We start from the raw sequence: 12,500 nt of genomic DNA, 5'->3' as shown, positions 1-12,500 counted from the left end.
TTAGCCTAGGTGCTGCTAAGCTACATTAGGCTCCACACATTGGGCAGGTATATTTAGCCAAGCCTAGGTGCTGCTAAGCTACATTATGCCGATATATTAGCCTAGGTGCTGTTAAGCTACATTATGCAGATATATTAGCCCTAGGTGCTGCTAAGCTACAGCCTCCAACCCATTGGGCAGGTATATTTAGCCAAGTTAAGCTACATTATGCAGATATATTAGCCTAGGTGCTGTTAAGCTACATTATGCAGATATATTAGCCTAGGTGCTGCTAAGCTACATTAGGCTCCACACATTGGGCATATGTATTAGCTTAGGTGCTGCTAAGCTACATTAGGCTCCACACATTGGACATATGTATTAGCTTAGGTGCTGCTAAGCTACATTAGGCTCCACACATTGGACATATGTATTAGCTTAGGTGCTGCTAAGATACATTAGGCTCCACACATTGGGCTCTTGTTCTGTGTCAGCAGCACTAGCTGAAGCCTGGACATATTGTAAACAAAGTAGGCCTAGCCTAATTGGCTAGTTTATCATAGTCTTCTGGTTGGGCTGTTCAGTTTCCCCGGTGTGTTCAAGTATCAAAGTGATACTTTCTCTCCTTGGAACAAGCAGGCCCTTTTGAGTCTGGGAAAATACTTTACATTTACATTTTACATTGTGATTAAGATTATAAGAGTTTAGCAACTTGAGTCAACTTAGTCAACTTGAGTCAACTTGAATCCAACACTTTTGAACAAATGTGTTCAGCGTGCTAATCATGCTAACCGGATTTATTAGCTATTTAGACAGACGTGGCTTGCACGATTGTAAGTGTCTGGATTAAATGCACGTGCTGAGGAGAGCTGTGTCCGTTGAGAGAGGGCCCTTGGCCAGGAAGTATGGCCATTTCTTCATTTCATTTTCCACTGTCTTCCACTTTCACTATCTGTCTTCTATCTCCCTCTCTCCACCTCTCTTGGTATCTCTTCATCCTTCTCTACCTCTCTCCCTCTCTCTATCTCTCTCCATCTCTCCCTGTCTCTCTCCATCTCTCCCTCTCTCTCTCCACTTCTCTCTATCTCTCTCCATCTCTTCCTCTCTCTTTCCACCTCTCTCTCCCTCCTTCACTATCTCTCTCTATCTTCATCCCTCTCTTACAGTTCATCATTATCAAAGTTTGTCTCATCAACTTCTCATAAATGATCACGCACACTCTTGCACATACACACACACACATGCACGGCGCACGCCACGCACACACAAACGCACACTGGCGTTATCATTGCAGCTGACACCCTCTCTTTAAAAAGCATCGTTGGCTGTACTGGAGCTAGCCAATGGCTGTGCTGCTATAGACAACATCCAGATACACTGACAGCTCATTAAGAAACAGCATATTAACTTTCAGGAGTGTGTGTGCATTCAAGTGAAAGAGTGTGTGTTCTGCTGACCATGCCTGTGCATGTACTGTATATGTGTGTGTGTGTGTGTGGGGGGTCCCTCCAGGAATTTGCGATGTTGCGATGGCAACAATTAACTATATTGACTCAGATGCCACACTCACTTCTGCAGACACCAGAGACTGCCCTATAACTTGTTCACTCCTCTGCAGTTTTGATGACAATAAATAGAAGGCTAACGTTAATGATCTGCTTTACTTGCATCTGTCATCTCAACCTAGTGTTGCTACCCTGCCTAAGCTATAAAAGTAAGTTAATTAAGGCCTACTTGGTTTACTGACATTTGAGTAGGCTACAATATGCAACCCATTGGCAAGCGTTTACACCTGGAGATGTCCTTTTAGCTCGTGTCATGTTTGCTAGCTTGTGGGCTCAGTTTGTGTAGTGCAGTGCTACCAAAATCATAGAAATTAATAACATTGTAAGACATTTACCTCTTCTATGATCCAAGAATGATTTCATACAAGTTATTTTTTAACATTTATTTTAACTAATGACATAGAAAACATCCCGAATTCTATCCACATATCGTAATGCACTATGCAAAAAGTTATTTCCAGTCGTAGCCGAACACAGTGAGATGCAAGCGTTCCAATCCACTTAGATATGTTATTACGCTACTCTCACATCCTTAAAGTGGCAGGCAGTCAATTAGACTTACACACCACCAATGTAATAACATTAAAGAAAAGTGTAGTCTAATAGTTTAAATCAATATGAAATTACTAGATACTTAGTTGGTTATTAGTAATTATGCAAGTCACAGAATATGAATAATTAAAAAGATAAGAACTTAATATGAATTACAACATATATGAATGTATTGAAACATATGACATTATGCCATCTCTTTAGGGGGCTGTCTTTTTTGGACAGTTCTACGAAAGGTTATACTGCTTTGTGAATTACCCCAGTCAAAGTATTTACAAATAAAGTAGGCCTACTTTGATTTTCTGTAACCCTTACTATTTACCTTTAGTTATCCTTTTTAATAAGCATCAAGATGATCCGTGTAATTTTGGTCTTACTAACCTTAATTACCCTCAATTAAAAAATAATTGAAAAAAAGAAATCGCAACTATTTTTGCAATTTTCACTTCCTCTCATAATTTCTTTCTAGAACAAACAGCTAAAAAAACACCACAACTTCCATCGCAATTTTTTTAGAAAAGTTGTAGCGAAATCAGGCATTTTAGATCGCAACAATCTCAAAAAATCCTTGCGAAATCCTGGAGGGACTGAATCTCGCTCATCGCACAGCTTCCACAGATCTGACCCAAATCAGTGCACATGCAGTGCGCATCTCAAACATGCGTCCACCACACACACACACACACACCCTCTCTTTCTCTCACTCACACACACCAGTGTTTCCCACAGAATTTGATTGAATTTGTGGCGGTAGCATGACTTGGACAACACACACACACACAGACACTGTCTTCCCAGGATGGATTGACCCCTCCTCAGATAACTTGCGACTCATCCACGCTGGTGGCTACACACTGGTGCTTGTTTACACAAACTCAGAGACTTGCTAGTGAGGAGACACCACACACACACACACACACACACACACACACACACACACATCCTCCATAGAAACGCATGGGGTCAGTACATACAGTATAACCAGAGACTTGCTAATGAGGAGACAAAGAATCATCCATAGAAACGCATGGGGTCAGCACATATAACCAGAGACTTGCTAACGAGGAGGCACAGCACTCAAAGAATCCTCCATAGAAATGTACACACACATCTGTGTATATACAATATGTCTACACACCTCTCACCCATTCCTGTAATTTATATAGCAAACTGCATTTTTCTCCTTTTAAGCCTTATTAAAGATATTTATTTAGTTCAATTCAGATTTAAACACAGATTCACCTAATGTCACCAGGGGTGCGTGCAAAACCACGTGGACGTCCGTCCATTGGATCTTCAGTCCAACTCCTTAAGCACTCGGCCATCCTGGTCCTCTGACCGGACGTGTTATGGTGAGTTGAACCTTCACAGATGAGGCCAAAAGCAAATATTTAGATACTGTATAAAGACGTGACCAAGACTGCCCACAACTGGTTTAAAGGGAACGTAGCGTCACCAAGACACAAGACAACATTCTGATGGAGGCCCAAACATCTGGCAGAAGTGGGGTTTGAACCCACGAGGACATGTGTCCATTGTATCTTAAGTCCAACGCCTTAACCACTCAGCCATCCTGGTACGCTGCACCTGTATTTTTTACATAAGGCCGGTTGCCTACAGTATATGTGCTTCCAAACCTTCAGGCTATGAAGGGGGTTCTCTCATATTCCTTAATGACCATCAGAGAACAGCTTCTCTCATATTGCTTAATGACCATCAGAGAACAGCTTCTCTAATATCGAAGGGGGTTCTTCTCTTATTGCTTAATGACCATCAGAGAACAGCTTCTCTAATATCGAAGACCAAGAGACCAGGTTCAGGATCCTTTGGAAACTTTGCACAATCTGAAGAAGCAGTCCACATTTGCACAAAAGCATCATGATGAAGGATGCATTTTGGCACAAAAGCATCATGATGAAGGATGCATTTTGGCACAAAAGCGTCATGATGAAGGATGCATTTTGGCACAAAACCATCATGATGAAGGATGCATTTTGGCACAAAAGCATCATGATGAAGGATGCATTTTGGCTTATAATATATTTGACCTTAAAGCCCGTGCTACAGTCCCAGCTGCAGACAGCAGGTCATTACCAGGAGTGGGGTTCGAACCCACGAGGACATGTGTCCATTGGATCTTAAGTCCAACGCCTTAACCACTCGGCCATCCTGGTCCTCTAACCAGACGTGTTATGGTGAGTTTAACCTTAACAGTAGCAGGGTTCACACATGAAGAAATGACCAAATGACCAAATGACCCAATGACCAAATGACCCAGGCTGGACACAACTGGTTAGAAGCAAACATAGAATAATAAAGAAGTACAGGGTTTAAACACTGACCAGTAGAGTAGTGTCTGTTTTAGCGGATACCTGACCAGTAGAGTAGCGTCTGTTTTAGCGGATACCTGACCAGTAGAGTAGTGTCTGTTTTACCGGATACCTTTATATCATCACAGTCATTAATAACACATTGTGCGATTTGATTATAATCAGAATATTTGATTATAATCAGAATCTTACATTTACACTGTGATAGGTTGATATTTGATTATAATCAGTATTGTGATAAGGTTGATCATAATGAGTGTGTGTGTGTGTGTGTGTGTGTGAGTGAGTGAGTGAGGAGTGAGTGTGTGTGTGTGTGTGAGGAGGAGTGAGTGAGTGAGTGTGTGTGTGTGTGTGTATTGAGTGTGTGTGTGTGTGTGTGTGTGTGTGTGTGTGGGAGTGAGTGAGTGTGTGTGTGTGTGTGTGTGTGTGTGTGTGTGTGTGTGTGTGTGTGTGTGTGTGTGTGTGTGGTGAGTGAGTGAGTGAGTGTGTGTGTGTGTGTGTGTGTGTGTGTGTGTGGTGAGTGTGTGTGTGTGTGTGTTAAAATAAAGAGTCCAGGCTGTGATGTCCACATGAGAGCGGGAGACCAGCGGCCAGCAGAGAGGAAAAAGCAACGCGCTGATACAGTGTGTGTGTGTGTGTGTGTGTGTGTGTGAAATAAAGAGAAGCGCTGTGAGCAGATGTGTGTGTGTGTGTGTGTGTGTGTGTGTGTGTGTGTGTGAAATAAAGAGAAGCGCTGTGAGCAGATGTGTGTGTGTGTGTGTGTGTGTGTGTGTGTGTGTGAAATAAAGAGAAGCGCTGTGAGCAGATGTGTGTGTGTGTGTGTGTGTGTGTGTGTGTGTGTGTGTGTGTGTGTGTGTGTAAAGAAGCTGTGAGCAGATGTGTGTGTGTGTGTGTGTGTGTGTGTGTGTGTGTGTGTGTGAAATAAAGCTGTGAGCAGATGTGTGGAGCAGATGTGTGTGTGTGTGTGTGTGTGTGTGTGTGTGTGTGTGTGTGTAATAAAGAGAAGCGCTGTGAGCAGATGTGTGTGTGTGTGTAATAAAGAGAAGCGCTGTGAGCAGATGTGTGTGTGTGTGTGTGTGTGTGTGTGTAATAAAGAGAAGCGCTGTGAGCAGGGTTCGAACCTGCGCGGGGAAACCCCATTGGATTTCGAGTCCAACGCCTTAACCTCTCGGCCATCACAGCTGCAGCAGACAAGCAGCTCGGCAGCGCAGATACGAACACACTCACACCAAATGCAAAGTGCTCCTCTCTCTCTCTCTCTCATTCCCTCCTTCCCTCCCTCCCTCCCTCTCTTTCTGTCACATGCACACAGTCCGTACCTCCTGCTGTCTCCCTTTTCTCTCCCTCCCTCTGTCCCTCCCTCTCTCTCCCTCCCACACACTCTCTATCTCTGCCCCCCCCCCCTCTTGTGCGTTCTCTCTCTCTCTCTCTCAATTCAATTCAATTCAATTCAAGGTTGTTTTATTAGCATGACTGTAAGTAAGTACAGTGTTGCCAAAGCACAATTAAAACAGCATAACAATTAGAACATTGACAGCATTACAGGAAACAGTAACATGGAAAATTGTGTGTATACCCTCACTTTTCTCTCTTTTTCCACACACACACACACATATGCATGTGATCACACACACACACACACACACACACACACGGCAGCATACACATTATAATACATTGGATTAATTACAGACATTAGATTCGGGTATTGTGGCAAAGTGTCCCGACTCACTGTCCCCGCGTCGCGGGCAAGCTGTAACGTATTTTGCAGCCAGCTGAGCAGTCAATCCTTCTCCTAGCAGGTGGGCCAATTTATCACTGTCTTTAAGGGAGCTAAAATTTGGAATTTTATTTGAGAATTGTAAAAAATATATTTTTCTAATCTGTTCACACTGTCTCTCTCTCTCTCTCTCTCTCGTGCATTCTCTCTCTCTCTCGTATGTTCTCTCTCTCCCTCTCTCTCTGTCTGTCTTCAAAAATACCTCTAGTTCATTTTCCAAAGAGCTTTCTCTGGGCTGTGGATGTCTACACACACACACGTACACACACACACATGTACACACACATATGTACACACACGTACACACACACATACACACACACACATGTACACACACACACACACACATGGTACACACACGTACACACACACACACATATACACACACGTACACACACACACACACACACACACACACACACATGTACACACAAGTACACACACATGTACACACACAGACACGTACACACACACACATATGTACACACACATGCATGTATAGTAAAAATATCGTATAAATAGTATTGAATCAGGTACTGTAAAAATAGAAACTGTAAATGAGAAGTCCATCACAGTCTACAATGCAGTGTACACACACACACATGTACACACACACACACACGTACACAGACACATGTACTAGTCTACAACGCAGTGTAAATGAGACCAGATAGATAGATAGATACTTTATTGATCCCCAAGGGAAATTCAGGGTCTCAGTAGCATACAGATAACACACACACATGCACTAACAGCAGAAAAAGTAATTAAAAGTATATAATATAAAAACACAACTAAGCAATAAGGACAGTAGAAGATAAAGAATATACTAAATATACTAAAATACAAATTATACTAACACTTACAGTTTTTTTCAACTGCTTACACACTAAATCTTTTGCTTGTCACACAATTTTCTAAACATGTCGTCCAAACATCATAACCAAACACCAAATCTGCAAAACCATACACTAATTCTCAGTGTTTGACTCAGTTTTCAATTGACTAAAACACATTTTGCAAAACACCACACACAATTTTCTACCTAACACACAAAAAATCTAACAGGAAGTAACTTGATTTCGTTCTTCAAAACACAACCCATCAAATGCCACACACTAAATCACCAGTGCTTCACTCTTTCTCTTCACATGTGCAAACACTCTTTACTTTACTGAACACCATCCAATCATTGCCTTAGTATAGGTCTATGAATAGATATACTCTCTATATACTGTAGGTATAGACCCTTTCAATCTGCTCCTAGAGGATTTCCGGTTGAAATATTCAGAACCAATGCAGATACTTTGAAAATTACAGTGTCGGACTTTAGCTTACAGTAATGTTCTACAAAAAAGTTGACTTTTATGTAAAATTTGTTTTTTTGATTTTTTTACTCTATTTTTGTTTGTCCCCATGTTACAGTACCATTAGCTCAATACATTTTTCTGTGCCTCCAGAAATGCCTTAGGAACGCTTACTGTAGAATTGTTTGTTTCTGCAGTTGAAAGGGTCTATAGGCCTATGAATACATACTGTACACGACCACCCCCCCACACACACACAAACACTTGTCTATAGAAAAAAACTAAATCAGTGTTTTCAAAACTCCATGTACATCTGGGGGTCACTGTATTCTTCTTTGCTTTTTTTCTTGCTTGCTGTAAAATACTGTATTCACAACAGCAAAATATTTGGGAAAAATCACTATTTTTGGTTTCAATATTGCTTGCATTTTTACTGTGTATTTCAACTTCTCTTTGTTGATACTGTAACTTTCACTCTTGTATGGAAATACATATAGAAAGCCAAAGACAGAAGAGCTTTAGGTTTTGAGCAACAGTGTGTACATGATGTATCAAAATGTCATATTATGACAAAAGTGTTTGCAATGTGAGGCGATTGTTTGCTTTAAACATGTGTTTTTTTGACATTTTGAATGTTGTGTGTCATTTTGCTGGAGATTTGGGGCATTTTGCATTTTGTGTGAGCAGTTGTGGGTTTTGTGTGTGGAGTTTTGAAAAATAGACACAGAGTTTTGAAAATGTAGCCTGGCTAGCGCCACCACTTCTCAATGAGACGTGGTCTGGGAACCAAACGTTCATTTTCTCGTATTTTAAAAAAATGCCCAGATCCGTTTATTGGGTGCCACGGATGTCTATCAAATGCGTCTGTGCATAGCTCATCATAGTCTTGCTTTCCCCCTGTTCTGTGATTGGTTCCCTATCTCAGGCGAAAATTTGCTCCATGGTCTCCAGGCTGCCTTAGCAGCGTGAATCAAATCGCGCGCAAGGCAGCATGGGAACACCCAGGCTATGGAAAACGTGTGTAAACAATTGTAAAAAATTGTAATCTAAATCAATTGTAAAAACAGTATCCACATAGTGGTGATTACTCAATCAAGAGGCGCTTGCAATGACTGAGGCAGGGACTGAGCCTGTGATTCTCTGTGCATAGTAAGAAGGTAAGGTGCTCTGTGTGAGTGAGTGTCATGGTGATAGTGCAAATGAGTAAGTCCAACAGTGCAACAGTGCAAGAATAAAGTCTATATATCTATATATATAACTATTTTAAGAAAAGGTATAAGTGTGGCCACAGTTCAGCTGTGTCATGGAGGAGGGGTTATGCATATGTGCTAATGTGCTAATATAGCACCAAACAGTGAGGCAGAAAGACGGTGGCAAAAAAGTGGCTAGTGGACAGACAGTATCCAAACATGGAGGGGTGAAGAGGCAGACAGTAGAGACCCGAACCGATTTGGTTTTTCTAAAGCCGATGCGATACCGATTTTTAGCGTCCGGAGTCAGCCGATGGCCGATGTGACCTGCCGATTTTTTGGCCCGATTTTTTAGGGCCGATATGCTATCGTATTATCCTTAATTGGCATGCTAAAAATCATACTAGTAAGAGGAGGCACAACACTTGTAAACTTCACACGATTTATTAAAAATTGAACATTAAAAAATCAACATATTAATTAAATATAAAATAAATAAATACCAACTCTGAGTCTTCTTGCAGTCTGTTAGTCTATTAATTATTCATTTTAATATGTTTAACAGAGTGCAAGAAAACTTCCATGATGTGACAACTTCAGATAGTTACTTCAAAACGGCAAAATACATACATGTTTAGGTTATACAGTTTCACTGTGGAACTTCCATGCCTTACCATACCACAGACCTAGGAATCAATATAAAACAACAAACTCCCAGCATGCTGTGCAGGAAACCGGAAATAGGAACTAGAGAACATCCGTTTGATACTTCTCAAATTCGCAATCAAATCAAACATGTATACATCGCAAAAACAAATTAACACGGGATGACAATGTTTTAAAACGTTCACTTGTTATTTGTGCGTCCTCTTTTTTGTTAACATTTCACTTAGAATGTCCGTTACTTAAGTTTAGATCGTAACATAGCAGTCACCGCGTTGAGGGGGGCTTGCATAGTCGGCGCATTTAACGCTTTCGTAGCCACAACGCTAAGCAACTTTCATTTCTTCTTCAACTCCGATGCAGTTGAAAACGAATGGACATGGGATGACAGTGTTATAAAGCGTTCACATGTTAGGGATTTTCGTCCTCTTTTTGTTAAATTTTCACTTAGATTGTCCGTTACTATAGTTTAGATCAAAAACACATGCCTGCTGGTCACCAGGGGTGTGTTTCGGGACAGTGTCGTTGCTAACTAAGTTAGCAACTTGCTTGGTTGCAATGCAATTTCCATAGGCAACCCTACTAAGTTGCTAACTGGTTAGCAACAATGCTTTCGGAGAAACAGGGTCCAGCATTGAGGGGCACTTTCGGTAAATGAAGCAACATCACAGATTACAACCATAAGAGAAATCATAAGAGAAAATATACGACTTTGGGACACTGGAATGTAAAAATTGATGCCTTACCTTTAGACAGTCTTGCTCCTTCTTGAAACCAAAGATTTTCTTAGTTCTAAATAGAGCGTCTCTTTTAAAACCTCGCGCTGTGTTCCAAGTAGGTGGCTGCAGATGTGCCTGACTTAAAATCGGCGCGGCCAAATAAGAAAATCGGCCGATGCCGATTGATTAAAAAATAGCAAAAATCGTCCGATTAAATCGGCTGGCCGATCGGTCGGTCGGTCTCTAGCAGACAGACTATGCAGAGAAGTCTATCTCTCCTCTTCCCTTAAGTGAAGCATTGAACAGTTCAATGGCCCTGGGGACAAATGACTTCCTTGGTCTGTCTGTTGTGCAAGGCAGCGAGCAAAGTCTCCAGCTGATCAGACCAGACCAGATCAATGCCGTGTAAATGGGACCAGATCAAGGACTATATTGTTCAACCACCATTTAGCCATTCAGGAAAACTAACAATGAACTTGTATTGCTTTACACAACAGATGTAAAACAAAAATTTCAGTGAGCACAGATAAAGCAATGTTCCTTTCTCTGCACTTTAACTCATGTTGTACACACACACACAGATAAAGCAATGTTCCTCTCTCTGCACTTTAACTCATGCTGCTACTAACAACAGTGGGTGGAGGGGGCCGTGTGTGTGTGTGTGTGTGTGTGTTTCTATTTTAAGATAGCGTTGTGTGTTGTGTGGTTTCCTGCTATGCCTTGCTGTAAGGTTGACACCCCTCCCTCATTGTCCAGCAGAAAATATGTGTGTGTGTGTGTGTATGTCAGTGTGTGAGAGAGAACACAGATATCCGGAATGCTATTCTAGAAAACAAATCTGTCCAGATAAAACCCACTTTCTCTCTACTAGCACACACACAGACACACACACACAGACACACACACCATGATGGGTTTCAGAGAGTGTGTGTGTGTGTGTGTGTGTGTGAGCAGGGAGAGAGAGTGTGTGTGTGTGTGGTGTGTGTGTGTGTTCCCAGTAAATCAATCTCTTAAACCACACCTAGCAGTTATGGCCTACAAGGACACAATCCCCAAATATCCCATTATTGACACAGTAATATCTACAGCAATACACACACAGAGAGACACACAGATTCACCCACAACACACACACACACAGATTCACACAACACACACACACACAGATTCACACAACACACACACTCACCCACAACACACACACACACACACACACACACACACACACACAAAAGAGATGTAAAAAAGATGACGTACGTGAGGAAGATAGACAAGTGAACAAAATGATAAAGAGATAGAAAAAGAGAGAGATGGAGAGAGAGAGAGAGAGAGAGGGAGAAGAGAGAGAGGGAGAGGGAGAGAGAGAGAGGGAGAGATATCTAGGCGTTGTCATGCTGAGTCTAAAGGTTCATTTTGTGGACAGTTCCAAGGCCACACACTCATAAAGACTTTGTCACACCTGGTAACAGCCTGTGCTCAATGTGTGTGTGTCTGTGTGTGTTGGGTTTGTGCTTGTGAGTGTGTGTGTGTGTGTGTGTGTGTGTGTGTGTGTGTGTGTGCTTGTGAGTGTGTGTGTGTGTGCTTGTGTGTGTGTGTGTAAATGTTTTACTGATGTTACAAAATCTCAGAAAGTCAGAAAGTGTAATGTGAGTATAATGACGCCTCTAACTCTGTCTCAACCACACACACACACACACACACACACACACACAAGCTGAATTCCTAACACATGGTTTACTATTAATGTTAATATCTGACCACATCATAGCAAAACAGTAATATATATCTACCACAGCAGCCTTTGGGAAACACAAACACACACAGACACACACAGACACAGACACACACAGACACACAGAGACACACACACACACACACACACACATCGTGATCTGCTGCTGATACAGCTGGTATTCTACTGCTATCACCTCAATAGGATGACAGGAGGTAACATATCCACCTATGGGGGAAAAACTCTCAAGCACTTTACAAGCGTTGCACTTTGCTGTGCATGAGTGTGCTAGTATGAAATGAGAGTGTGTGAGTGTGTGTGTGTGTGTGTTTGTGTGTGTGTGTGTGTGTGTGTGTGTGTTTGTGTGTGTGTTGCACTTTTCTGTGCGTGAGAGTGCCAGTATGAAATGAGAGTGTGTGTGAGTGTGTGTGTTTGTGTGTGCGTTGCACTTTGCTGTGTGTGAGTGTGTGTGTGTGAGTGTGTGAGTGTGTGTTTGTGTGTGCGTTGCACTTTGCTGTGTGTGAGTCTGCTAGTATGATATGAGTGTGTGTGTGAGTGTGTGTGTGAGTTTGTTAGCTTAGAAGTACCTATTTTTATTTTATTTTATGTTTTACTGTCTTTTTAAACTCACTGCCTGAGTACTCAGGGAAATGACACATGACGCAAACCTTAAATCTTGAACA

At 41.7% G+C, this 12,500-nt stretch overlaps 1 protein-coding gene and 2 non-coding genes across 3 annotated transcripts in view; all 3 read right to left on the bottom strand.

Moving 5' to 3' along the window:
- LOC125287271 (Na(+)/H(+) exchange regulatory cofactor NHE-RF1-like) overlaps window positions 1-12,500 on the bottom strand; it is a 61,726-nt gene that overhangs the window by 36,787 nt on the left and 12,439 nt on the right.
- Window positions 4,188-4,270, bottom strand: trnal-uaa. The gene has a single exon. It is a non-coding gene; the product is annotated as a tRNA-Leu (tRNA).
- On the bottom strand, window positions 5,527-5,608 carry trnas-cga. The gene has a single exon. It is a non-coding gene; the product is annotated as a tRNA-Ser (tRNA).

The sequence above is a fragment of the Alosa alosa genome, chromosome 22 (genome assembly GCF_017589495.1).
Source record: "Alosa alosa isolate M-15738 ecotype Scorff River chromosome 22, AALO_Geno_1.1, whole genome shotgun sequence".
Classification (NCBI taxonomy): Eukaryota; Metazoa; Chordata; class Actinopteri; order Clupeiformes; family Clupeidae; genus Alosa; species Alosa alosa.
The sequence above is the reverse complement of the archived record's forward strand: the minus strand, read 5'-3'. Positions and strand labels throughout refer to the sequence as shown.